Source organism: Dermacentor silvarum, chromosome 5 (assembly GCF_013339745.2).
Source record: "Dermacentor silvarum isolate Dsil-2018 chromosome 5, BIME_Dsil_1.4, whole genome shotgun sequence".
NCBI classification, from domain to species: Eukaryota; Metazoa; Arthropoda; class Arachnida; order Ixodida; family Ixodidae; genus Dermacentor; species Dermacentor silvarum.
The window spans coordinates 132,721,757-132,748,532 of record NC_051158.1 but is presented as its reverse complement, the minus strand read 5'-3'; the positions used below and the strand labels follow the sequence as shown (position 1 = coordinate 132,748,532).

The following is a 26,776-nucleotide window of genomic DNA, read 5'->3' as shown; positions in this document are numbered from 1 at the left end:
AGTAGCTATACATATAAAAACAAACAAGCCCTCAACTACATGTTGTTCCTCCGCTCGACTAACCAACGCGAAGTCACGAACAAACGAAGGTTCTGACCGTCGCCAGTCGTGCTGTCGGACTCCGGCCCAGCGTGGCAAAGTACGTTGGCCTGCGTGGTTCCGACGCAGCGTGGGCATCGACCTCCGTCGAGAGCGATGAGGTTGTGGTCTTCCACAGAGACCCGCATGGCACAGGACGCGGTCTGGGCCAGTCGGCCGTTGTGCAGCTGACGTGGCGATGGCGATTGCCTTCGTGGCAAAGGGCAGCTACTGGTTACGGCAGCTTGGGGCTGAACCGGGGCCGCGGAACACAGCCACGGCGACGCATTCGGGGCTCAGGAGCTGGAGTTGTTGCTGGCCAGCTTCGGTCCATGGTCCCTGAAGCTGCTGCCTCCCGTCTCCAGAGCACAGCTGGAGATGCAACTGCTTGTCGACCACGTCAGCAAAGGCAGCTCATCATCGCCAGCGTCCCCTTTTTCTTCATTTTTTTTTCTCGCGCTTCACGTGCTTTTTGCCTGTGGGTCCCTTCTGTGTTTCTTCGGCCAGCGTGTTCGTCTTTTTTCGCGTTACCATACGTCTTGCCAGTGACTCATGACACAGGTCCCCGTTTCAAGAGTTTTTTGCACAAAAAACTGCTCTGTTGAAAACCTGCACAAAAAAACACTCTGTTAGGAGGAGTACACGCACTCTGTTTGGGGGAGTGGAAGCAGGGGGGTGAATCTTCCTATACCTCCCATTGGTTGTTTTATAGCAGACGCTCAGTCGACGCTAGCGCCAAGGCGCACTTCAGTTAGGCCCTAGCGGATGGATGACGGTACTACGGTGGCGAAAAAAAGAAAAAAAGAAAGAAAAGCGGCGCGATTTTTTTACCCTCCCCCTTTCGCTATAGAACTTTTTTTCTTCCTTTTTTATGATAACGTTGTTCCGCTCTTTTCTCCTTTCCCTCTTGACTTTCCTATTCCTCCTCGCAAGCCTCGCCTCACCCTCCCCTCATGCCACGCGCAATGCTCTTTTTTATTATTTCTTTAGATGTCCGCGGCGCGTTTTTTTTTTTTTTTTTTTTTGTCGCGGGCGTTTTCAGACGCACCACCGGACCGAAGCGCGTGCTCCGCGCTCCTTTACTGTCCGGCCGTGCCATTCGTGCATTCGTGCTGCGTACTTGCGCGCAGTGGATTCTTTTTACGTTTTCATGCACGCAATCCCGTTCATTATTACGATCAAGCAAGCATGTGCCCAAATTATATTAAAAATAATTGCACTTCCAACACAACAGTTCTTTGGACTCACTTTATTGTGTTCGTTTGCGAAAACCAGAATTGGACCAGACAGTGCAACACACTATAGAATGCAATAAAACGCGGATGGTGTTCCATGTTCGCACATGTAAAAAAACATTTATTGTAATTGATCTAATGGCTTCTCACGGCCTGCTTCTCGCTCGGTCCATAAAATCCACCTCCGTGAAGGGCACAGAGCATATTATGCGGTTGTTGACCTTGTCTCTGGGCAAACCCATTAGGTCCATCCAACGTAGGTTAAAAACGCTTCCATCCTGAAGAACAGCGATGATCATAAATTATAACATCGCAGTTGGAACATACAAAACAGAACTCGTTTCGCATCGCGGCAGAGTACTAGTTGTACCTTAATTCTCAGAAACGCATTTTTAAACGATTGCGACCAATTAGATAGAAATAAGTGCAAAGCACACACCTACACACGTGTTCCTTGCGATACGCACAGGTGGTACTATATTTACCAGGAGCTTTTTGTTCGCTGCTTGTTGGCACAACTATTTACAGCATCGTTGTGGTGTTTTCAAATCAGCCAACTGCTGCCTCACCACCGGAGAGCCATGTACGACTGCGCACCATTACTATCACAAATAAAAACCGGGAAGTAAATCGCACGGTGCTCACCTGTTGTCTTTAGGGATGCGGTAGAATTTCACGTCGCATGGCTCACTTCGTCTTGATGTGTTCGTACACCACTGAACCACACACGAACAGCGACAGCTGCAAGACATGGCGGGAGAAAAAGCCGACAAACGTGCAACGGTAGGTTACCACAGGGACCACACTGCTAGCACGGAAGGCGAAAAACTGACCGTATAATGCCAGAAAAAAAGTTCTGCAGCTTTGGCCGTTATCAGCACAGCCGACGACGAGCGCTGGCCGCGCCGCCGATAGTTGAAGGCGAGAGAAAAATGACAAAGTTGAGAGAGGGTTGACAAGAAAAAAAAAGAAAAGCGATTTTGGTTCCGCATCCATCTCATGGATGGCGCTGCAATTCGCGTGGACATAGGGTGCCTCGATGCCAGCGCCGTCGTTCAGGGTGGTGCCATCCTTTGACCGCACCCGCGCCGCCGCTTTCTCGCTGCGACGCCATCTTGAGTCACAGCGAGCGGTTGCGAGTGCTTGGTGCGGGTGCTTAGTTCGAGACACGGTGCGCGCGGATGCTTCGCTGACGCTTCTACTTGCTGGACAGTGTTCAGCCGCATGAATGACAAGCTTGTCAAGTGCATCGAGTCGACATGACGGGCTGTTGTGTTCCCAAGTGCACCGGATCGACGCGTAAAGGGCTTCGTTGGTTTACGCTTCCCCCGGGAACCAGAGCCAAGGAAGAGATGGGAAGCCCAAGTAAACCGGTATCGCTGGAAGGCAACGGATAGCTCCTACGTTTGCGAGGTAAGTGTCAAGAAAGTTTAGACTATCGCATCGTGTTTTTCATTTAAATAAGAAAGTATTCTCTGATCCTCGCTCACGTACCTACGTTCGCTCACGAACTAAGCACTGCACCGATGCTGAGTAGCCTATGGTTTGCGAGCGCGCGTCGCATAGGCTTTTGCCGTTTTGATCGGCGCAGTCTATGCGAGTAGTACCCTTACTTTAAGAACTGACGAAAATGCTTCGCCGCGAAATAGCCTTACATTAGCTACAAATCGTCATGTAAACCACCTATTTTGCTTTTTCACGGGAAGCACACATCGTGTGTCTCTTGTTTCTTTTTTTTTCCTCAGTTTCTTTTTTCGCTACTCGTTATTTGGGACTGAAGAACGCAATGCTTCTTCTGGGGAGAGCGGCTGTTGTGTACGTGGCAAGCGAAGCATTGTGATTTTCTCTATTCACAGCAGATATCTTGCGGATCTCAGGTTGTTACGTTATATAGCTGATTTTTTAGACGAATATATTTGTAGCGTGGTGCTCGTAAGCCGATGGTCATTCGCGCTCATTCCCGATCGTAGTGGGTACTGTGACGGTCTTTAAATGCCTGTTCACGGTATGCCCAGGTGTAGTAGAGTTAAGGGGCATCATGGGACCAAAATGTTTCGGCGCTTTCTGGCATGGTGTCCGTTGCAGCCTGTGCATTTCTTCGAAACGTGTGAAGCGAGGTAATACAGCATTACTTCTGCGAAAATTTATTTTAAGCACTGTAATGGGTTCTCTGTATTTACAAGGCAACTTTTCATATCAATAATCACTTTTGTTGTTTTACTTGTACATAGAAACACTTTGAGGAGGACCAGTACGAGGGAAATCGACAGGATGGGCGCCGTCTGTTAAAGTCAACAGCCCTACATCATCCTGGACTATATTTTCGAAGTGAAAAACATTGCTAATCTGTATTTGACTGTCTTAGTTTCATTTACGGTTTTTGTACGCGATATGCATGCAGTGTTGTTTATTTTTTCAATGTAGTTATCAGTGTTCTAATGGTTATTTATAAAATGTTCGATGTGTTTGGCTGATGCGACGTATTCGATGGTAGTTTATCTATTCTGGCTGGATATCTTGATTAATATTACCCGCGGTTGCGTTTTCTTGTTTGCATTCTTGTTTTCGATTTATATTGTGTGTAATAAGGTTGACGTACTCACTTGAACCCCCCCCCACATGTAATGAATAAATTAAAAAAAACTCTCACTATCCCGACTTGAGTGTCGAGCCTACCTTGCGAATTTTTTTTTATCTCGTGTTTCAACATAAGCTTCAGGCGCCACACAGTACATATAGTTTTCATGTACATATCTTATTCATGATTGCTTGTACTAGACATTATAAGTACATGTATTTTGTGCATCGTTTGGTTTCTTGTGTGTACTACGCAAGATTGACACAGACGAGTTACGTTACATGTTTCTCTACAGCACTAACTAAACATTATTTTCACATCGCAGTTATTTTTACACCAGCTTAATCCTGTCAGCACACAGTTTTGTGGGCAAAAAAAGCAAACTCGCGCGAAGATATCGTCAACTAATTGCAACGAACGCGAAGAGCGCGCGCAACGCAAGGGAAACTAACCGCCGTGGCCGAGTGGCTGGCTACGGTAAAGGAGGCGTGACGTGTAAACCAAAATACAACAGCGAAAAAGAAAAACTTCCACACACAGATGGTCGCAAACCTTATATACCAAGCATCGAAGCGCAAAAAAAATAGTGCGTATTTCAGACATACACACGGCATATCAAATGTAAATTGAATTAGGCAACTTGGGGCATGTTCCCGGCGCCATACATTTATGTCTTGCACCTTCGACGAGTTAACGGCTATTGGTTATAAAGATGTGCAGATGCGATACCGATAAAAAATCCTCATCAAGGCAAAGCACTTGGAAGTGCGCCGCGAGTAAGACTATTTATGAACGCAAGCATAGCTGAGTCTCAGCTCGTGTGACTCAATATGGCGGCGTCAACGGGGTTGTCTCCACCCTGGACGGCGGCGCTGGGCATCGAGGCACCCTACGTAGACAAAAAAGCAGCGGAGTTTCCGGGGCCTGGTGGGAGCACTCCGTTCGAGGGAGTACTAATACTCTTGTGGGGTGGAGTACAATCACTTTGGGGGAGTAGACGAGCACAGTTTGCGGGAATACTAATACTCTTGTGGGGTGAAGTATTCGTACTCTGGAAGGAGTTCTAGCACTCTGTTTAGGTGGAGTAGTAATACTCTGTCCGGGGGAGTTGCTGTACTCTCTCCGAGATGGAGGAATTTTACTCCTGAAAAGGGAGCGAAATATGGGACAAGGAGATACTCCCTCAAAGACAGTTCCCGGAATTCTCATTGTTTTTAGAGTGAAGTTTGGAAAAGTCGTCCATATGAAAGAGCATGTGTAATCTTTCCTTAGAAACAAATAAACAATACAGAGTTTCATTATTTACCAATGTAGCCAAAAAAAAAAGATCCTTTGGGTTTGTATGCACGTCCGCCCAATATGGTTTTACACGGAATGTTCACGTCCGCTTGTGACCAGCGCTCACTCCAATTCAGGCTCAACCATGCCACACACAGCATGCGTGAAATGTGTGGCATCATTCTGTCGTCGGTACAGCTCCCTGCCACAGAGACGTACGAGTCGACTTGTAGCATATCTTTATTTATCGAATAAGCCTTGCGTGTATGATTCTCCAGACATTGTAGAAGAGCACTTATTTGCAGCGAAAACGGAAGCACCTGCTTCGTATGATTTATTAAGAGATAACGGTGTTTATTCACTGCTCTGGTTTGGCTTCAGCTTCATTCTGGCGCCCAATCACCTTCGACGCCAGGTCGGTGAATAAGTTCACGAGTTCGGCAGCGTCCACCTGCGGCGCCGCTAGGAGAACAGCCACTGAAATGGGGGGGGGGGGGGGGGGAGGACGTGAGGAACAATTGTGTAAGTTTGCACTTTGGAGATTCGAAAGTTACTGTAGCGCTCAGAAGCTGCAAACAAAGAAGTTTGCTAAAACAATATTCCAACTAGCCCCATCTTTCACTTTGTTCCTAGAAGTGCTAAGTGCTCATATATACCGACATGCGCACAATGTGCAGCCAACTGTGTGCATGTCTGACATCCACGGAATTTTTTTTTGCGTATTGGTTCCAATAGAGATCAGTAGTATAGTGAGCGCCAATGCTTTCTCCTTCCTCGCCTCTGTCAATTGTGTATGCTGTTCTGTTGTACGATTGCGTAGAAACTCGCTTAACAGCAACCATGACTCAGACACTTCTCGCCTTATTCGAGCTGGATCACATAAGTGACTCGTGCAAGGTGATATAACAGTTTTGCTTATGGCTAGGCTGTTGCGTTTGTCTTTTTTTACACGCCGTGGCTGGCGTCGCGCGGACGTGATACGACGTTGGGTGCGATTGTTGGGTGCGAAGGCGTGCGACGTTGGGCTCGGTTGTTTCATCATAAAGTGCAGGGACAGTGCCAGAAACGAAGATGGAGACATGAAAATCGCTTAACCTTCCACTGAGCCGCGCAACGCTTCAAACAGCGAAGCAGGGCGATCGTAGCCCAGCATTTTCCGTAAGTGCGCATGAACTTTTCATCTTATTACTCATGATGATGATTATTTCTTTTTGGGGCTGTCGGGCTTACGGCCGTCACTGCGCGTGGCATAGCGCTGCTTGAAACACGGACACCGCGTTCCACCGCGTTGCAATGCCGACAACGCGTTCCAGCAGACCCGCTCCGTGAATGCGTCTCTCTCCCTCCCTCGCTCTCATAGCGCGCAGAACCTCTTCTTCACCTCGCAGAGCACGAGCGCGCGAACGCGCCAGCTGTAGACGAAGACGACGACGCTCGAACGCAATCATGTGGTTTGCATAAATGCATGTTCTACAAGCGTGGTTTGTACTGCAAGTAGGCAATAAAGAAAAAAAAAATACCCCCACCTCCCCGAAGGGAATCGTGAGGAAATGCGAGTGCATTTCTTGCGCCGAGAGTACACGGCGTAGTAATTTTAATGGCGTAAATTAATGACGAGACGAGGATTTATACCGTAACCAGACGTCACACAGATCACCACTGACACTATAGGGCAGACGCGGCGATCGAGGACGAGAAGCGAGGACTGCCGTTGCTGTCGCAGTTCTTCGCTGAAGGGCAGGTATCGCTTGAGGAAGACGTCCACACCGCCCGCTCGGCGAGTGGCAACGGCGCGCGCGCACGCAGCAGCGTCATACCCGCGAACCACAGCGTCCTCACAACCACTACCGGCAGCAGTGCCGTTATTCCAAGTCTCGGTGAGACACAGGAGGTCAACTTTGCCGAGCACGGGGTCTCTGGCAACGCCCAGCGCGTGGGCGGAGAGACAGCGAACGTTGAGGAGCGCGAGCGTAAACTCTCTGGAGCCGCCTTCGCACACTCGAGACAGTTCCTGTTCTTTCAACGCGGCGAGGTATCGTTGCGTGACGGTGTGCAGGCGGTGACTCTCGAGCCTGCCAAACTCTGGCGCCCACACACGCCAGAGCGCGCTCCTCCTCTCCACTCACTCTCCGCTACTCCGCCCACAGCACTTGCTCCGGTTGCTAGGGGCGAGGATAAGCGCGTGCGACCGCAGCTGTTGCTATGGGAGAGGGAGTGAGAGCGGAGAGATAACACCTGCCGGCGCGCGGACACGGACAGACGCCTGACATGCCCCGACTAAGAAATGCATTCGCATTTGAAAAGGCTTTATAGCCTAGTGGTTACGACGCTCGCCTTGGCGCCATGGGTACGCGTGATTGAATGCAGCCTCGGCAAGAAAGTTTATTCTCTTTTATTTCTTGATAGCTTCTTGATATGAACCACAAATTACGGCTGGCTTAAACAGCTTCGCTGTTAAAAAATCTTGAGACCTTACTAACAACTTCCTTTCTTTACTGCGTCACCAAATATATGTGCAATAAGAACAGGAAGCTTATCATTTGGCGTCAAGTTTTCCGAAACACTACGACAGGCAACAAACATAGGGAGTGAACGAGAAAAAAGAAAGAAAAATAGGAAGGAGAAGATTATACAAGGTAAGCACAAAAACTGCTTACATTCTGCTAAAAGGACAAATTGTCAATCACTTACTTCTCAGACAAGTATTTTGCTGGTGCAATATAGATCGACAGGTTCGGGTACTTTGCCCTTTGATAGCAGTTGTAGTCGGAATGACTAATATATTACTGGCAAGAAGAGCAGCTTTTGGGTGCTTTCGTATACCCCTGTCACATGGCACATGTAATATCATTCGCAGCGAATGAGATTACGTCTCAATGCCATTTGTGTTGCTTCTACACGGCATAGTGAATGGCATTCACAGCTAATGGCATTCGCCCATTGAGTGAGTTCCGCGAACCCATGCACGCGCGACTTGTGTAATGTCGACGACAGGGGCGTGGAAAAAAATTACAAAATCGAAAGTTAAAACGAAATATATTATATTTTCAAATAACCTTACAATGGTCACCATTGTATTGCTAACAATATAGCAAAAATATGTAAACAAGAAGCACGATATTAAGATTTCGTTATCATAGCAGCCTGCCGATAAACATTGCTATCAATTGCGAATGTCATTTTGTTTACCCGTGTAGACTGGGAACGCAAGACTCCAATGACATTCAATATGAATGTAATTTACTGCAAATAGCATTACATGTGCCGTGTAACAGGGGTATAAGAAAGCACCCAAAAGCTGCTCTTTCTGTTCTTTAAAACTAAACGCATCGAACGCGAGGCATGCTGATGAGTTTACTGGCAGACACTCGCTAAACTTCTTATTCTAACATTATTGGCATAGCGTTGGTGTCCTGGGCTACAGCGCGCCTGCGCATGTATCATGACCAGATAGAAAAATATAGGCTTGCCAGAGCTAGGTACCATCTTTGCTGTCACGTGTAGCTTTTTTCGGCTATTCTGGCCGCTACTTGAAGTCCAGTACAGCATCTTGACATTTATCACACCAATTGTCGTGAAAAGCATGTGGCGGTAGAACGTAAAATATGGTGACGTTGTCTGTAGTTGTTACAATAACCCTGCAGAAGAATTAATTGTTCCAGCTTGTAGATAGTAGACAGAAGAAAATATATATTGGTATCACTAGCGCCCCCGTTAATCGGCTATGAGAAGTGCGCTCCCTCAGCATGCGAAAGTCGTCTGTAGGAACACCCTACATTATGCGTAAGGAATGCAGGGATACGGCGAGGACATCGAAGGCACCGTAGATCGAACAGTGTCCGTGCGACGACAACGACGCGCAAACATTCATTCGCAGCGACATCCATCCACATCATCACAGCGTTCGGTTTTATGTAACAACATTTCCCGGGAAGAGAAACTAATCCATCAGCACTAAACGTGTGAAATGCTCACTCTACGTTACGCATATATTATGATTTTTGTTTTTTATTTTTTATTTTCAGCCATAATTCAGACACAGTGAATGTCTTGCACGGCAAGGCCAATAGCAGAACATTGTCTGCCTAAGGCTTCGTCAACCGTACATTGCTCAAGGGTGAGGTAGCATATCATACAATGTAGCATACATGCATATCCATAGCATGCATTAAAAATACGTACCAGGCTTATTAGATATACGTGCATTAAATACATATAGCATTAAACTACTTTCTATGTAAGAAAAGCTTAGGCCCAACAGAGTAATATGTGTAAGAAAAAATTTGATAATTATATACAAGCATGATGTATATCAAAATTATTTATACATAACGCACACAAGAAACTTATAGGCGCAGTCTCAATCAGAACGGGAAAGCAAGTATATTTTCAGAGCATTTCTAAATCAGTTGAGTGACCTGAAGTGTAGCGCAATAGTAATCGTGTTTGTATGTGCATTTGGGTTGCAGCTAGCAGTAATATTTTTTTCATGTGTTGATTCCCTTGATATGTTTATTCTGCCAAGCAATAAGCGGAACTCAAGTTTATCGATAACAACAAATGGTAAGACATACTGGAATATTGTAGTTCCATCCTAAATATTTGAGAAGGGCTGCAGAATACGGGCAGTTGTCGTTGAAAAATCAATGCAAACCAAGGTTTTGTAAAACTGCTGTAGGCGCCCGTACATAGTGTGTAAAGGAAAGAAAAGAAAATAATATGTTTCGTTTGCTGACTACCTTATATGCTCCTGAGCCGGGAATCGTAATAATACATTATACAAAAGCGAAAGCATTGGGCAGCTGAGCAGCTATCCTCTGTACGTCTATGAAAGCAATATATATATATTGTAGTATGCAAGTAGATAGCCTAGTATTTAGTAAGTAGATAGCCAAGTATTTCGTCTAGTAAATGCTGTAAAATACTTGCAAACATTTTTACAAGAACTTACCCAAAAGAGTAACGAAAACGACAAATCCGTTGTTGAACGTCATGTTTGTATAATCTGTAACAAAATAGCACTAGCGATAAAGAAAATTGCCAAGACGTTTTGCAACGTTTAGTGAAGAGAAAAAGATGGCGAATCATTTGTTACTACTACATACACAGCTCAAGCTCATTGTTCCAGCCAGCCTAAATACGGCCATTTGAAAATTATTATTTCAAACTAGCTTTTAACAAAAAGTGGAAGTTTGGGCTAGAAAAGGCGAAGAAGCGCTGGGAGGGCAACAATCGTATTTCTTGCGCGTACAAATCTAAATATTTTTATTGAACATTTTCTTGGCCCCATTTTACATCTGCGCCGCAAAGCGTGATTCATTGTCGAGTAGGGCATTAAATTTTCGGCAAAATAAAAGTTGGCATGCGGACTAATAATTTCCGTTCTCAAGGAGATAACTTCAGTGACACTTTCTGCTTGTCGCAAATGTCGTCAGCGGAGAACAGATCTTCCAGGCACGTTCTGCAAAGCTACGTTTAAACAATGCACTCAGAACTCGTCATGAGAGACTATGTTAGACTCATCTGCAGGCGCCAAGGTTGCGGGAGCAGCGTGGTATTTATGAAGTATTTTTTTTTCTTATTTCGTCAGCAGGAATGGTTATTTGGCAGAAAAGCGCTTAAAACTGGATGTTGTTGAGCACACGTTCAGAAACTATAATCAAGCTTATCGAGCAACCTTAAGGGTGGTGACAATTCCGTGTTATCATCGACTGTATTGCGACTCACATGTGTTAGTCACTAAGTAATCGCACGCGTAATTCAGAAAATATGGTTTAGGGCCCTCCTTCCGCCGCATTCAATCTTCGTCAATTTTACCTTTGCTTTGCCTTCTAGTATCCACATTCCAATTAAAGACGAGTTAATTTCATATGTTTTTCAACCATCCCTTGCCTTCATATGGCCCTAACTCCTAGTAATAAATTGCACGCTAGTTTCTCTTGTTTTTTTTTTCTGGCTCGTTTCATAGCAAGTGCCTCGCCTCTTCCAGCTTTTTTGCCCAGACACAGCATATGAAGGCTTATTGTAGAGTTTCTACCTGCAAATCTTTATTACTAACTGACGCCTGCGGTTGAAAGGCCGTTCCAGTTTTGCCACTATGACCGTGAGTTGCGCCAGTTAACGGTCCCCGAGGGAAATTCTGGGTAGTGATATGAACATCTTGCTCATCATCAACTCGACCACTTTCCTGACAATATTGCACAACCTCAAGCAATATGGGAAGACAGTCGCTCTCGCTTTGCCAATAATGGAAATACGATTCTCACACGAGTCATCTCTTACTTTCATTTCGCCCTTTTTTATATATAGACACAGTCGAGTTAGGAAACACATTTCATTTACACTATGCGTGTCTTAGCTTCGATTATTCGTAAACGCGTGCACTGATGGGCGTCTAAGCTGTCCGCCAAGGTGGCTTGGTAACACTACTTTAAGTATACGGCCATGTCTTCAGTTATAGGCGTCAAAAAATAGCTCACCGATTTTAATTACCCCCACTTGTCTACTGTGAAGAAAAAACACTTTAGTGTGACCAGTGCCAGTGGTCATCACACCAAGTTTCGTCGGGTGCCCAACCAATTCGTTTTGCCAAGTGTGCGGCTGCTTGTGCAAACAAAGAGGGCGCTTCGCTGCGTAGTATGCTATGAACAGCCGCAGCGGTCCCAAGGAATCTGTTCGGCCATTGTGTACCATTGTGCACGCCACCAACTATCCCGCCAGTGAAATCCAGTAGGGGACCACGAGCAGACTGAACATTTATTGCCATGTACATGCCTACGTCGTCTTTATAGCCCAGATGGCTACCACAATGGTGTAGTAGTGCGTCTACTTATTCGGGGTAAAAGCGGCGAAATAGTCATCAATTCTACCGTAGCACGAAGCTATAATAAAAACCCAAGCGGTCTTTTTAGAAAGAAAGCATCCACATTGAAGAAAAAAAAACATTGGAGGACGGATAAGCTTCGCCTTTAAGAGTGGAACGCGATAGCATTCAAGGATCCCTGACTGCTTCTCATGCTTCCTCGCAACGGCAGCCTATGTAACCTTATTATTGCGATAGCAATTATATGGACACTCCAAAGCATATTTCTGCCGTTGGCGTCGCCGTCGCCGTCGCCGTGAGGTTCCGTATGACGTCAATGGAGATGAAATCGTCGCCGCGCGCCGCCGAACGCTGTATGTGCGAGTGAAAGGGCGCGAGGAACGCGCGCTTTCACGGGGAGTGAACCCACGGCGGATAAAAAACGCGCGTTCTGCCCCGTGCTCCCTTAAGGGCTGCAGAAGTCGGCGTCTTTTTCCTCCTTTACAATCACCATATATGTAGAGCAAACGCGCCTTCTTCCGCCGCGCGAAAGGCCTTGGGGGGGAGGGGAGAGGGAGGCAAGGGAGGCGACGTTTAGCTGCGGCACCAAGTGCCTATTTATATCGGAGGCTCCAGCAGCAGTCACCAACGCCACATGCATTTTGTGCGAACGCGAGCAAAACGCCGACGGCGTCGACAACAGTTCTGCGTGTTGCCGGTTCTGCTGCATGTCCAAGTTTATACAGCTGATAAAGCTACTATCATTACTCCGTATAGCTCTCTACAAATTTGCTATCGCAATTGATGCTTCACCTTTCAGGTGAAACTGCGACAACTTTTTGTTTACCGGGACGTGACTCTACAATAGCTAGTTAGCATGCGGGGCATGACATTTTAGGAATCACCCGATGTGTGTGCGCAGGCGCGAGTAAGAGCGGGTGCGAGAGAGAAAATCTGGGGCCTTTTGCATAGAGTTTCTCACGATAACACCTAGAGGGTCAACTGGCGCCACCGTCTATGCGAGTTTCCTAAAGGGCGCCGTGCCCTCATGGGTATGACGGGATATGTGTCTGCGAGGCTTGTGTTGGCTGGTGTTGAACGAGGCTTCCTCTAAAACGTGGATATGGCTACACAAATAATGCGTTCTTAAAGTAAAATCTACATAAAAGGCTTTCATGCACCCACATTACATCTCTCAATAAAGTTTACTCACCTACAATGCAGAATCAAGCGAAGAAAAGCAAGAACAGACGACAAGTTGTTCGAAAGCGAGCGATAATATTTTGTCGTCTGCCCTCTAACCTTAGCGGCCAGCTGATACGTTTTACGTTTCATATAATTGTGCATCGAATAGTAAGTCCTCAAAATTAAAGAAAACATGTTTTTGTGTAATAATAAAGCTAAAGCAGTTTTTTACGTGCTGTTTTAGCTGTAAATGAATCATTGTGACAGACGGAACGGTGCTAGCCAGGCGCGTCTTCAAGGCGTTCTGGCTCTCCGAGGACGATGCCAATCCGAAGTCACAATATACCGGCATTCCCATGGATACCACAGCGGAGCAGCGCCAGTTTTCCCTCTAGGTAATATAGTGAGAAACTCTATGGTCTTTTGCTCCTTGAACATTTGACTTCGCCTAGGTACTACGGAGGAGAAGTTTCTTTGCTAGTTTCGTTTTTGTTTGTCCCTAAGCGTGCCGGCACGGCACTGTGGAGTCAGGTCGTGTTTGTTTAGGCTCGGATATGGCTGCCGGTGCGGTGCTACGTCGGACAAACATCCTCGCGCCTGCTGTGCTTATGCTGAGTCAGTCATGCCGAATTATACCTTCGTCGCGCCTTACCGCGCTTTACCTTCAAAATAACATCATCTATTTTCCTGGAGGAGCCCTCGGTGCCGTAGTAGAGACCGGGCCTGATCTCCTGGAGTAGTATCTTCCCTCGTGTCAGGTTTTTACAGCGGTGCGCACAGCGTCCTCGCCTGTACGCAGAAACTATCATCATCAGCAATGGCTCGAGCGTCGTCGTCTTATTCCACAGCTAGCTCGTTGGCGCCCCTCGGCGCAAACGCGCGAACGAGTTCGTGGTACTGCTCTTGCGTTCGTCGTCGTCGTCGTCGTCTTCTTCCCACAGCTGGCTGCGTTGCCGCTCATCATTCCAGCGTAGAATTTTCCTTCTCTTCTGCCGTCGTAATGGGGAGGCCGCGTTTACGGGGGTTTCACCCATTGGTTAAGGGGGTATGAGCCATTCATTGTCTTACATGATGGAGAGACTTAATTTTGTAGCAATTTAATTTCGAAGAATCACAAGCAGCAATGCGACAACGGCGGACTGCGGGCATAGCGTCCGTGACGTCGTTTTCTCCGTCGCAGCCGAACGTGTGTGTAACATCATTAAGGGACACAAAGGCGTAACCAATAATTGACAAAGACTTCAACGTACCGTCGCGATCAACCCAGTGATAAACACCGGGGCCGCACGTTTCACCTTGGTTGGGTAAACATTTCTACGGAGTGCTTGGGCAGTGATTTCTAAAAGCGGAGCTATTTAAGGCCAGGTGTAACGTGTTTGCTGAATCCAAAAATGTGGGCCGATCCTGGCAGCTGTGATGAAAGGGTCCAAACGCAATGGCACATACCCCTGTGAACTAGCGAAACTCAGCCTGGCTAAGTCTAGCAAAGCATGGTGGGAACTACTTAAGCTTAGTCAGTCATCGATAGTCAATTGATAGCCAATCAATAGCTCATCGATAATCGATCAATAATTAATAAATTGCGGAAAATGCTGGGCATGACTTGGTAGTACTTATCCTCACCCAAATACGTGGCCAGTATCTTGCGGTAGCTGATCGATGGACAATAAATAGGTAATAAATTAATAGTCAATAAATTTCGGAAAATGCTGGGAATGACTTGGTAGTGCTTAGCCTTGCCCCAAAAGCCAGGACTAGCTAGGTGCCCATCAGCTCCGCAGTCTCTTTAGCATTGCACCTCCGGTGCAAGCTACGCTAATTTTTTTCTTAAGCTGCTCTCCGTGACTTTTCAAAAGCATTTTTGAATGCTCTATTGAGTTAAATAAACGTCCTCTTGCAAAAAGATGTGCAAAGATCGGTAGGCGGGAGCCGTGGAGCTAGCAAAACGGAAGCAAAACAGGTACGTCCGACGTATCTTTAGCCTGGCACGAGCGAATGTACGGCTCCAGGAAAGCGGGCCCGATCTCTACTATGGCTCCTACTGGTCCCCCGGGAGCGTATTTGGCTTTCCGCGGATGATTGCCACTCGAGAAATAAAAAAAGAGGGCGAGGAGGATGGAACCGGCGGAACGCCTCCGTTCCAGCGCCACTGGCGTTCGGCGTTGGAACGGAGAACACGCTGGGCCGGTGGTGACAAGGCACAACTGTGTCTGCTGTTAAGGGATCGATGGTATTCTGAAATAAACGCATCACTATTTTGATGATCCAAATATAATCTCACCATCAGGGAGGGAGCAGTCTACCTGACTGGAGCAGTATTTTTTTATTTGGGATGTTGCTACGCTGCGCTCCGCAACAACCCAACGACCGCCGCTTCGCGTCCGCGCCCGGCACCGCGGTTTCCGCCATGGCACCGGGGCACAACCGACTGCGCCGCCAAACAGAGAGGAAAAAAAAGAACACCAAGAACAAAAATTTCCTCACCGAGGCGGGATTCGAATCCGCGTACCTCTGATTCCAAAGCGTTCGCCGTAACCACCAGGCCATACAAGCATGCTTCCAGAGCATGCATTCATACGAACCATATGATTGCGTTCGAGCGTCGTCGTCGTCGTCAACGACAAAAAGGTCGTACCATCCTTCTCGCCCTCCTTTTTTTCTCTCTCACGCGTGTGCAATCATCCGCGGAAAGCAAAATACGCCCCCGGGAAAATCAGTGATGCTATCTTGAAGGTAGAGCGCCGCAAGGCGCGAGAAAGATACATTCCGGCATAATTGACTCAGCACGAGCACTGCAGGCGCCAGAAAGTCTGTCCGACATACATTTAGCTTCTGGGGTTCGCGTACATCCGGCGTACCTTTACACACAGCGATCCCAAAATGGGGCATCAGTGCCCGCTGCTGCACCTGGTTCACCACGCCGGCAGCCAGCGTCCGACCATAAACAAGTAGTAGTAGTGATTTCATTGAAGAAGAAAACGACGGTTATTTCTGCTGCCCAAACCATAAACAAACTCGCGCCTAGGCATGGCCATCGCGCGACCTCACTCCGCAATGCCGGCACGCCTAGGAGCAAACGCATACAAAACGAGTAAACTTCTCCGTAGTACCTAAGCAAAGGCGGATATATTCAATGTGCAAAAGTCCCCATATGTTCTATGTCGCACCCGCTCTTACTCGCGTCAGCAGAGAAACGCCGGGCAATTCCTGAAATGCCACGCCCCGCTGTGCTGCCCATAGTAATTGTGAAGTCGCTACCGGGAAACGCTGGCGGCGAACGCTATGCACAAAGGCGAGCTTTCTCGTAGGAACGCGGCCTGTTGCGTTGGACCATCTTCTGTTATTGTTTCGCACGTTTAATATTTAGGTGTAAGAAGATTTAAGATAGAAGGCATGCGCTGTCAGTCATTTCCTTGATCGCATTTGTTTGTGCGCTGTCATCCTCCAAAATCCGAGAATTAACATTATAAAGAATGTAAGCAATCTTATACCGGTGTCACACGTACAATTCTGATCATGATCGGGGCCGATCCGGGTTGTCCTTGATCCGGATCGAGTGTTGCTACACGGTCATTTGCGATCACAATTTTGCGGGATCCAGGCGATCGCGATCCCAGAATCGCGATCACACACCTTGATCGCGATCGCAGGCTGACGTCTGAGCGCTCTAGCGCAGCATTCTGAAAGCGCTAAAACAAAAAGTGAAGGCAGCTCAATAAAGGACGTTTAAAGACTTTTTTAGCAGCAATACTAAGCTGTAATGTCCAATATTGTCCAAGTTAAACCATATTTTGCAAAACTAAATTTGTAGCCAAGGCATTATGCAGTACTGAGAGTTGCCGGTGAGCAGCAGACGATAATAACTCGATCCGGATCTTTCAACCATGTAGCAGCGACCACTGTTGATTGCGATCAAGAAATCCGATCCGGATCGGCCCCGATCGCGATCAGAAGTGCACGTGTGACACCGGTATTACTAATAGAAGTAGAACTTTAGGTGCTTGTCACTTGTAATGGAACTGAGGACCTCCTAATAGCAATAGAAGACATTTTACAACTCTACGACAGTAGTTACCGACAATGTTTTAGAAGTACTCACTAGTGAACTGCGCTCATGGCGCTAATTAGTTCAATCTGACAAATTGGTTCTCTTGTATTATAGCGGAATAAAATTCATACGCGTGCTTTTATGTGATTTCGTACTGAGGCTATATTTTTCTTCGGGCCCTTCTCCAATTTTGCTCAAGTTCATGGCACTCCTGATAACGAGAATATACAAAACGGGAGAACAAAATCTCGGTATAGATCATGCATATCTGGTTAGCAGTATTTACCTGATTATGCTTGAGTGTTCTATTAGTAGAGATGCGTAGTAGGAGAAATTTAAAACTAGAAAAACTGACCTGTACTTCGCCTGAAGAAAGGGCAGCAATCGACTGTGAAATGTACAATAATATCGGCACAGGGTAGCCGTGCTTTTATAGCAGAATTCGAGGCAGGCTAAAAGTGTCAGTGCGAAAAATAAACTAAAATGAAGCCGTAGTACCAAATAGGGTCATGTCCTTCCTTTCCTAGAAGCAACGAAAAATCTACACGGACAAAAGAAGCAGCCTACAACTTTAATGCCACGCATGTTGTCTAAAAAAAAGAAGAAAACATGACTATGACAAGTCATGTGGGCTAGCGGAAGGCAATTAGGGCAGGTGTCACAAAGACACGTGTGACTGGAAGACGTGAAAACATCGCATTGACATCAGGATAAAATGTTCGAAATTCTCACGAATAGTCACAATATGCCATATCACGCGCGATAAAGCAAAACTTAGAAAGAAAATACTTGTCGTCCGAGATAGAAAAAAAATTCTTCCAATCACTTGAAAGAAGTAAATTCCGTATTTTTTTTTGTAACAGATTCACACTAAAGCCATTGAGTACCGTCAAAATCTCACTTATTATGTGAAATAATTTAGTAGATCCTATCGCAGCGCATCGTATTTTATGAATTGCTCTCGCAGTAATCTCAAGTGGCGAATCCATAGAAAAACAAAAGTCACAAATCACTAGATGAAGGCCCAATATATATAGGTTTCTTTACGAAAATGTATCGCTGGCAAGAGTGACAAAAGTGAACGGCAAGTAAAATTTAAATAAACGTTTAAAATTATAAAAATCTGCAATCTGTGACGCATTACTAACAAAGCCAAATTCACCGGATTTTTTGTGCATGCCCTAGGTGCATTGAACCGCCCATTTTCAGGGACGATGTAAACCAAATCGGCAGCAACAACGATATAACTTCACCTTTGAATAAGCCTAAAAAACGTAATATCCTCATCACAAGCTTTTAAGAACAAAATGATCGTTCATGTACAGTCGTTTCAACTAGCTAAAAGAGAAACCTGCTAACCTAAACTTGCGAGTTAACTTCACAAACGATATGCTGTAGTGCGACAGGAATCTTCTACGTATGGACAGCGAAGATGACACTAAGAGGGGTCACTTGATACCGAGTCATTCTGGACGTGCTTTCTGTAAAAAGAAAATAATATTAAAGACGGCATTCATGACTTGTTTCCCAAAAATTGATTTGGAACACACCAAAGAAACTGCAGGTTTACGTCGTAAGCTCTCACAAGACGATACGGCTGCAGATCCAGACGGTGCGGCTGTTTACCATGTGTTTGTGTATTAGCTTGTCTGATTGGCTAAGAAGGCCTTCGGCTTTGGCGGCACACCACAGAGTCAGTAAGAGGGAATACAACCTGCGCGAGATTTTCGCGTGTTACCTTATCGTAATTCACAATCCTGTTTATCTCTGTTTTACCTCGTAAGGTTACATAGCTATCGCTGTAACAATGTCGTTCCCAGTTCGTCCTTTTCTCCACCAATATACAGTGACCAATGTAGGTACGAAAGAGGTTCACCGAAGAACAGCACGCACTCAAATGTCAATATCCTGCGACCCAGGTTGGCGTGAAGAAGGTTAGATACATTCGAACCCGGTTACATCGAATCTGAAGGGGATCATAAAAAAGTTCGATATCTGTAGGTAATTCCATATACAAAAAAAATGTTCTGCAAAACTTTCCAAGGGGATTTTACTGCGGTTCGTTATACAGAATAATGTGTTATATGTGGGTTCTATATATCCGGGTTCTATTGTATATGCATACAAACTGCAAACGCGCTGAGCTTCCCTAATAACGCTAAGCGCAATAAATAATTCATTGTGAGCCACCATGACTTATCTGAATAAATACAGCTTTCTACTGACTTCAAAAATGCAGTTGACGTCGTCGCTCTCGTAAGCAATCGACAGGGCTGCAGATCAAGAGGGTACTGTTGTTTACCGTGTGTTTGTGCCTTCGATCCATTCAATGGCTTACAATACCTCTAGCCTTCGCAGAACTGCCCACACTCAGTGCCTGTTGGATCGGCTCATGTGTTGCCGTGTCGTATTCCACCGTCCTGCTTATCTCTGCTTCACCTCGTAAAGAAACCTATATATGCGTGTAACCATCTCATCCCTCTCTCTTCCTTTCTTAGTTTCTGCCAATGCTTGAATTATCTTTTTCTTATTTCTGAGAATGACTATCATCGGGTACAACTTTAAAAGGCAGAGGCGTTTGCCCCTGAAAGGTGGATGCACACGAGAATCCACCAATGGCCATGCACTCTAGTTTGACGTCGTGAGCAGGACGGCCATTGACACCGCCGACGGAGAACATGGCAGCCCGCGCTTCGAACCACGTTGCTTCGAACTGGGCAGAGTCGCATCAGCGGCACTATTTCTTTAGTCACCGAGGCAATCAGCTGCTGCGCGTCAGTACTCTGGGTCGACGCTCGGACCGCCCGGTGCGCAGACACTCGGACCGCCCGGAGCAGCCTCCATCCAAAGGTGGACGCGTGACTGGCAGACGGCGCGCTTCCTTCCCGCTTCCCACTCATGCGTGCGCGCGATTGAGCCACGATAGCCAGCTTACCCTCGCACGCTTTCACTCGCACATAGAGAATACGGGACGCGCCGACGATTTTATCGCCCGTTGACTTCATACGGAACCTCACGGCGATGGCAGAATCGCGTCTGAAGTGTTCATATAGTTGCTATCGCAATAAAATATTTCTTTTCGTCATATTTTGCTCGGCGACACAACATGAGGCACCAACTGGCCCAAAAGTCAATGGATCAGAACCACTTTGAGGGCGTCATCGAGTTCTGTAAGCGCGTGAATGCTTCCAAGACCGAAGTTGATAAGCCATTTTAAGAAAGGCATAGATGAAGATTCCTACGAAATGGTCGTGCCCAAGAACTCTGACCCACCGTGGTTGCTTAGTTGCTATGGTGTAGGGCTGCTAAGCACGAGATCTCGGTATCAAATCCCGGCCACGGCGGCCGCATTTCGATGAGGGCGAAATAACACCCGTGTACTTATATTTAGAAGCACGTAAAAGAACACCAGGTGGTCTAAATTAAACTACGGCGTGCCTCATAATGAGTTTGTGGATTTTGCACGTAAAACCCTATAAGTTTTACAGCGAAGCTGTAAAGCTCTCGTTGGTCGGAAAATTTCGTGGCGTAAACACAAAACACAATACCCAATACCAGCTGTGTGATAGCTTCACCGAGCTGGGGGGGGGGGGGGAGAGCTGAGAGAGCGTGAAAGCTGAGTATAGCATCGCGTAGCATAGCGGATGCGAGGATGGGAGGAGGAGTGAAGGCATATGGTAGTGGGGCGGGTCATGAATATTAAGGCAGGCTTTCTCAATATGAAGTCATAGACCCGTTACTCAGGGACATCTTTACGATAGTGTAATACGACCCAGCGGTGACAGAGGGAAGCGCACGAGAGCATCATAGTTGCATACAAGGCTTATAGATGTCGCGTTTGGGCGGCTCCCATGCGACGTGTAGATACGTTGCTTGTGTGCTAATCGCAGAAACGTCGAGCGTGATCGTGAGATGACATCGGCCAAATTTTAATGCCTTAGCATTCTTAGGGTATTAATGCCCTTTCCGGGGCTATCAATCTAGCTCAGCAGGGCCCGCGACGATGATAGAAGCCGGGGCGGCTCCCGGTTTGCAGTACAGGACCGGTACGCCGGCAAGTGGGCCAGCGTTCGATCCGCTCCAACTCGCCGCACTGCGCTGTTCTGTCAGCTTGGCTGCCCCGTCATTCTAGATGGTCTTTCGCGGCACGCGCACCAGCCACGCGCACTCCCGCGCTTTTCGGTCCCGCACGCCGAGCACAAGAATCGAAACACCCGCGCATTTCAGATATCGGCCCCGCACACCGATCACAGGTCGTCCTCCTACCACAGTGCCACTCTACAATGACGAACAAATCCCTTATATTTCTCCGATGCGTGGCGAAATTAAACCCATGTAACATGGATTCATCGAGGATAGCAACCCTACGCTCAACAGGCAGCACCACAAGTATACAATGGGTCTGTGCCGCTTTTCAATGAGCGTATTTCACGCCAGCGATTTAGCGTGCGTGGCATGAATGCACTGCGTATGCGCCACTCTTATATGAACATCTCGCCAACCTCTTGGCATCAGGGTAAGGTCAGTCCTGAATGCACTAAGCCGAGTGGCTCAGTCAGGCAGTTCAGCCTCGCAGTGATGAAATCCCGTAAAGAACGCGATGACGCATGATGACACGCTACTGTTCGCCAAAAAATAAAGAATTTTTTTTTCCGACTGCAAGTTTATATGCTTAACAATTGCGCTCATTATTAGAATAGTTCCCTTTGAAGCGGAAAAGGCTGCTGCCGTGTCCACGCTCATGCTGACTTTAGACGGCTTCAATCCGATGGCCGTTGCATCATTGCGGACTTCCGTGGTGATGTAGCCATCAAAATGGGCTAGAATTAATAATGAATTGAGGAGGCTGGTGCAATCCATGAAGGCAGAAGCTTCTAAAAAGCCTCAGAAAAATAAATTGGCTTTTGGCGCAGCATGGTCAGGGAGCGTGCTATGGTTACGACGTCTAATAAAAATCCCCAAAAATATTATCACGTAGAAGTGACGGTGAAGAAAACACTCGCAGAACTGTGAATGACGAAACGGACTTTTTATTGGGCGAACCTGTGCCCACAAAAGCATGCTACACTCGAAGCACAACGAAAGTGGTGAACACAGTGGGCGATCGTCGAAAATCTGAGCAGCGGCGAAACGCCTCGGCTTTTATACATGAGTCATCAAAGGTTCCTGAGTAATCGCCGATGCCCGCGTGTCCTCCAGGAAGTACTAGACGATTCGCGTCGCTCATACATTCAGATTGCAAAAGCGTCGGTGACAACAGAGATCTTCCGATACATGAATTTGCGTCCTTCGCCGAGCGATAATGTTTATCATTTATTAGCCGGTGAAAAGCGGTCACAGGTGAAAGGTAAACAAGTACACATGTCAATATGAACAGATGCCTAAACATATGCAGATATGAAAGTAAACATTAAAATACTAGAAATCTCAGGACGGTACCAATTTTGTCGAGGTAAAAATAAAAAATCCGCCTCCATTCCACCCTGTGAAAGTGGATGTACACCCAAGGCTTGGCAGATGCTTGTCAAGCACGACTGACTTTAGACGATGTTAGACAAGCACTATCACCACAAACGACGTACGTCCCGCGCGCATGCTCGTCTGGGCAAGTGCAGTATACATGTTTATCCCTCTAGGCATTCCGCTAAGCGCAAGTGCCTTATTGAAATAATTCAATTTTTCAAAGTAAATCGCGTAAGAGTATTTGTAAAGTACGACTTACACGCAAGCTGCAAACGTGATAGCTTCGTATTGCCGTACTTCGAATATACGAGAAAACATATTTCTTTAATGAGGCAACATAAAGGCAAAGCGGTGTTCCAGCTGCGTTTGAGGCCTGTCTGAGTGGCCCCGGCCGCGAGGTGAAGGTACTGTTTTTGGACAGTGTTTGCTGTAATGTCGATAATGGTCGCAGCACACGCTGTACTACAGATGCAACGGGCAGAGTGCCAACGGATTAAGGACAGATACAGTGTGTGCACACGTACGCCACGCGCGCACGCACGTGTCTGGAAGTGCAGCATACATCCTCATCGTCCTCGGCCCTCGGCAAAGCGCAAGTGCGATATTGAACTAACCGAATTTCTCAAAGCAAATTACGTCAGAAAATTCGTATTGTAAGAGGTACACACAACCTGCAGACGTGATAGCTTCGAATTGTAATTCTAATATACGAGAATAACGGCATCGTCACGTGACGATATCGCCCGATGACGTAATCTGAGGACCTTATCACGTTAAACGTGACGTCACGCAATGGCATCATCGTCAAGTATAACCTGATGTCCTCATGTGATGCCTCTTGGAGAAACAGCACACTGTGCGCTTTCCACCTCTTTTGCACTGTCTCCGGGATCGGCCCACATTTTCGTGTGAGCACCACCCACGCGGACACGAAAAATCCCGACCAACTAGAGGCTAACAGCTTCGCTGTAAAACCCATAAAGTGGACACGGTGGCCAAATTTCAAATAATTTGACTGTACCAGGAGTTAAGCTGAAGCCCGAGGATGCGCATATCGGCAGGCATTGAACAGAGGCCCAGTCGGTCCTGTGGCCGACGCCAGCCCCCGGCAACTGTTGAGCGGCTGCTCATATAAGTGAAATGCCAGGTCTTCAGTCGTTACAGGGTAACTCGGGCGTAAATTTGGGAGGCGGAGTCTATCACACGAGAGACAATGCACTCCTCGGTGCATTCTTCGATGGCTGAATTATATAGCCCGACATTGTATCCGGACAAATTGCCTCATGTGCCGACTCTCCCGTTTCTGGAAATTCGAACATTCCTGTATTAAATCCTTGATCATCACACAACTCTTGAATACAAGCAAGTGTGATTAGTTGTGGACGATGCCTACGAGCATGTGGGCAGCGTTATTGGTTTTCGATATCTCCTAGTCTACATTGCGGCTATATTATAAACGCGGAATGGTATCATGGCAGATAATATGCAGAACGGGAAATTCCCGCATGTATTACTGCACGATCATCTAAATAGCGCTCTCCTTTCATGCACATGGATAACAGCGCCGTGACAGCATTCTTACAATTTCAGTTACTGTATACAACCTACCCAAAGGAGTACCTAGACCGGTATCCAGTAAATTTGACGTACTATTGTGAACAGCTTCGGCCATAACGAGCAAACGGACGACGAAACATACGCCCTGCATTATTCTTATGTCGTGCCTTATGCACCCAGGTCGAAAAATAACTTGTTCATGTGTCCATCATAATACTTGACCACATCTTTTCTCAATTTTGGCTGCGGTAGCCCATGAGTGCGGACGGGAAAATTCATTGGGAATTATTTGTGGGCACCTTAGCGAAGCCGATAGGTCAAAATCCAGAGCCGTCCAAAGACGGCGTCTCTGATAGCCACTTTGCGAATTTAGTATGCTAAAAGCCTTATCATAAAATACAGAATTACGCTGAATTAAAAAAACAACAAAAAAACGTGGTTTGCCTTTCGGGAAGCATCGACGAAGTCCGCAATGAATCATCGGTGTGTTCACCGTGTCACGACTAAATAGTTTAAGGATGTTAAACGATTCCCAGTCAACGGGCGGCTACAATTTATCAAGTACAGCGAATAGGCCGGCGCGACAAATTTTGTGTTGAAGTTCAGTGCGCAGGGATAGCCTCTACGTATTTTAATTTTGCATCGTCGATGTAATCAGTACGTCAACACGGGAAGTTTTAAATTTTAAGTTTAACACGCAACGCGAACTAAACCCTGTTTCTTGAGTCATTCATGGAAACCAGGTGATAACAACCAGTCCAATGTTTTATTTTTAGACGCGCAGATATAACGATTGTGTTACGACCTATTCAAGCCAAGTTTTATCGAAGCGGCTATGGAAATGTTATACAAGTAACGTTGATGCGAACAACCTTGTTTATTTTTCACTCGGAGCAACGCGTAGTTTTATGTAATGTTTATGTTTTTGCACCAAAGCGGCCGTAATTTTATAAACCAAAAATTTTTTCACTACATTCTTCACAAGCTGAACCGAACGCAAACACCAGTTCATGCTAAGACAGTGTGATACGTCGACGCAATATATAGAGGTAGACAGCATTGCATATTAGTCAAGGGATAATGATAAGGGGACGTGTTTAATGTGCGCAAATGCTAAAAAGTTAATGCGTTTACGGCTTCTGCACTAATTGTGCGAGTGATACTTAGCCATTCCGGCCAACTCCTGGAAAAGCGGCCCATATCCGTCTCTAAATCATCAATAATCACTTGAAGTAAACCGAAGAAGCCTTAGAATGTTATGCACAAGCACTAGTTCCCAGTGCGACTGGTTGGCCAGTCTCTACAGAACAACCGCCATTACACATTCCTCTCCGTATATTTGTAGTTTTTCAACAAATTAAAGAAACTTGTAAATATAGAGTTATCAGGCTTCCACTGAATATTTCTCCCCTTGCTGAAGTTTTTTTTTCTAAATTCTCAAAACTAACTATCTAGATGTAAAAACTGATCCTGATATAGAGCTAACAACGACGAAACCTACCAATTCGTTTCTATTATTTTACTGACAATTGTCATTAGAAAGTGCAAGAGAAATACATGTTGTCTCATATTAATACGTAAAAAAACGAGGTATGTGGATTTGGTGCAGAATTTCGGGCTCGATATTTTTTGCTCGATCAGTGCAAGTTCAAATTTATTTTAAAAACATCAGGATATGTTGTGAGCTCTCCCAAAGCACCTACAATAGCACCGTCAGTGTCAGTCCAATTTAGTCGCATACAACAGAGACGGCTGCCATCATGACATGCGAATGCCGGCCAGGATCAAAACATTGCGCGATGATTCTTTTCTAATTAACTCCGACCGCTTTGTCAGAAAAATAAGATCTTTAGATACGAGAAACTGGGACACAGTGCCTATGCCTGACTAATTGCATTTGTAGCCCTTGTCGTTTAGAACACTCGAAATGTAGCGATATGAATTGAATGTTAATAAAGGTCATTATGGAATGCAGCACTACGCAGCTATTTCAAATTTAGGAAAGAAAAACGTGTTTTCGTGGTGGTAGAGATGACAGGAAATAGGCGTAGAGACGGCGTTTTCCTAATAAGTTAAACGCAGACCGTTCACGAGTACTTGGGACAAAGCGTAAAAAGAGGAACGAGTTTGGAAAAATACTGAATTGTCTTTGTGCAAGAAATCACGGCTAACCAAGGCCGTCCTCATTTTTCATTTATTATTGCTCCCGTAGTGCAGTTATAATACTAGAAATTATGGTACTCCGTCTTTTGGAAGGCGATATTCGTCATCAAGCCGGTATTAAAGACAACAGCTCGAAGGTGAGCAAGTTGCAACAGAATATTATTAAATGATGCTCAGTAGGAATGAGAATAGAGACAATGAAACAAGGACGCCGCGCTCTTACCAGCAAAGTACACTTATTTAAGCGCAAGCACCAGGTATCTGGTATCTGCGCGTGATATGTACACCTGGTGGTATATTCGATTTCACGTTTTTTATCATGTGACCTTAATTATATATTAAACAATCGCGTTTGCGCCAAAAGAAAGTTTCTTCAGTCGTGAGAGCGC

General features: G+C 46.2%; 1 long non-coding RNA gene across 1 annotated transcript; it reads right to left on the bottom strand.

Moving 5' to 3' along the window:
• Positions 1 to 5,397: 5,397 nt before the first annotated feature.
• On the bottom strand, positions 5,398 to 17,773 carry LOC125946011 (uncharacterized). Its single transcript, XR_007467314.1, has 3 exons — positions 17,560 to 17,773; positions 10,121 to 10,174; positions 5,398 to 5,646 (listed from the first exon to the last, which is right to left on the bottom strand). It is a non-coding gene; the product is annotated as an uncharacterized LOC125946011 (long non-coding RNA).
• Positions 17,774 to 26,776: the final 9,003 nt, after the last annotated feature.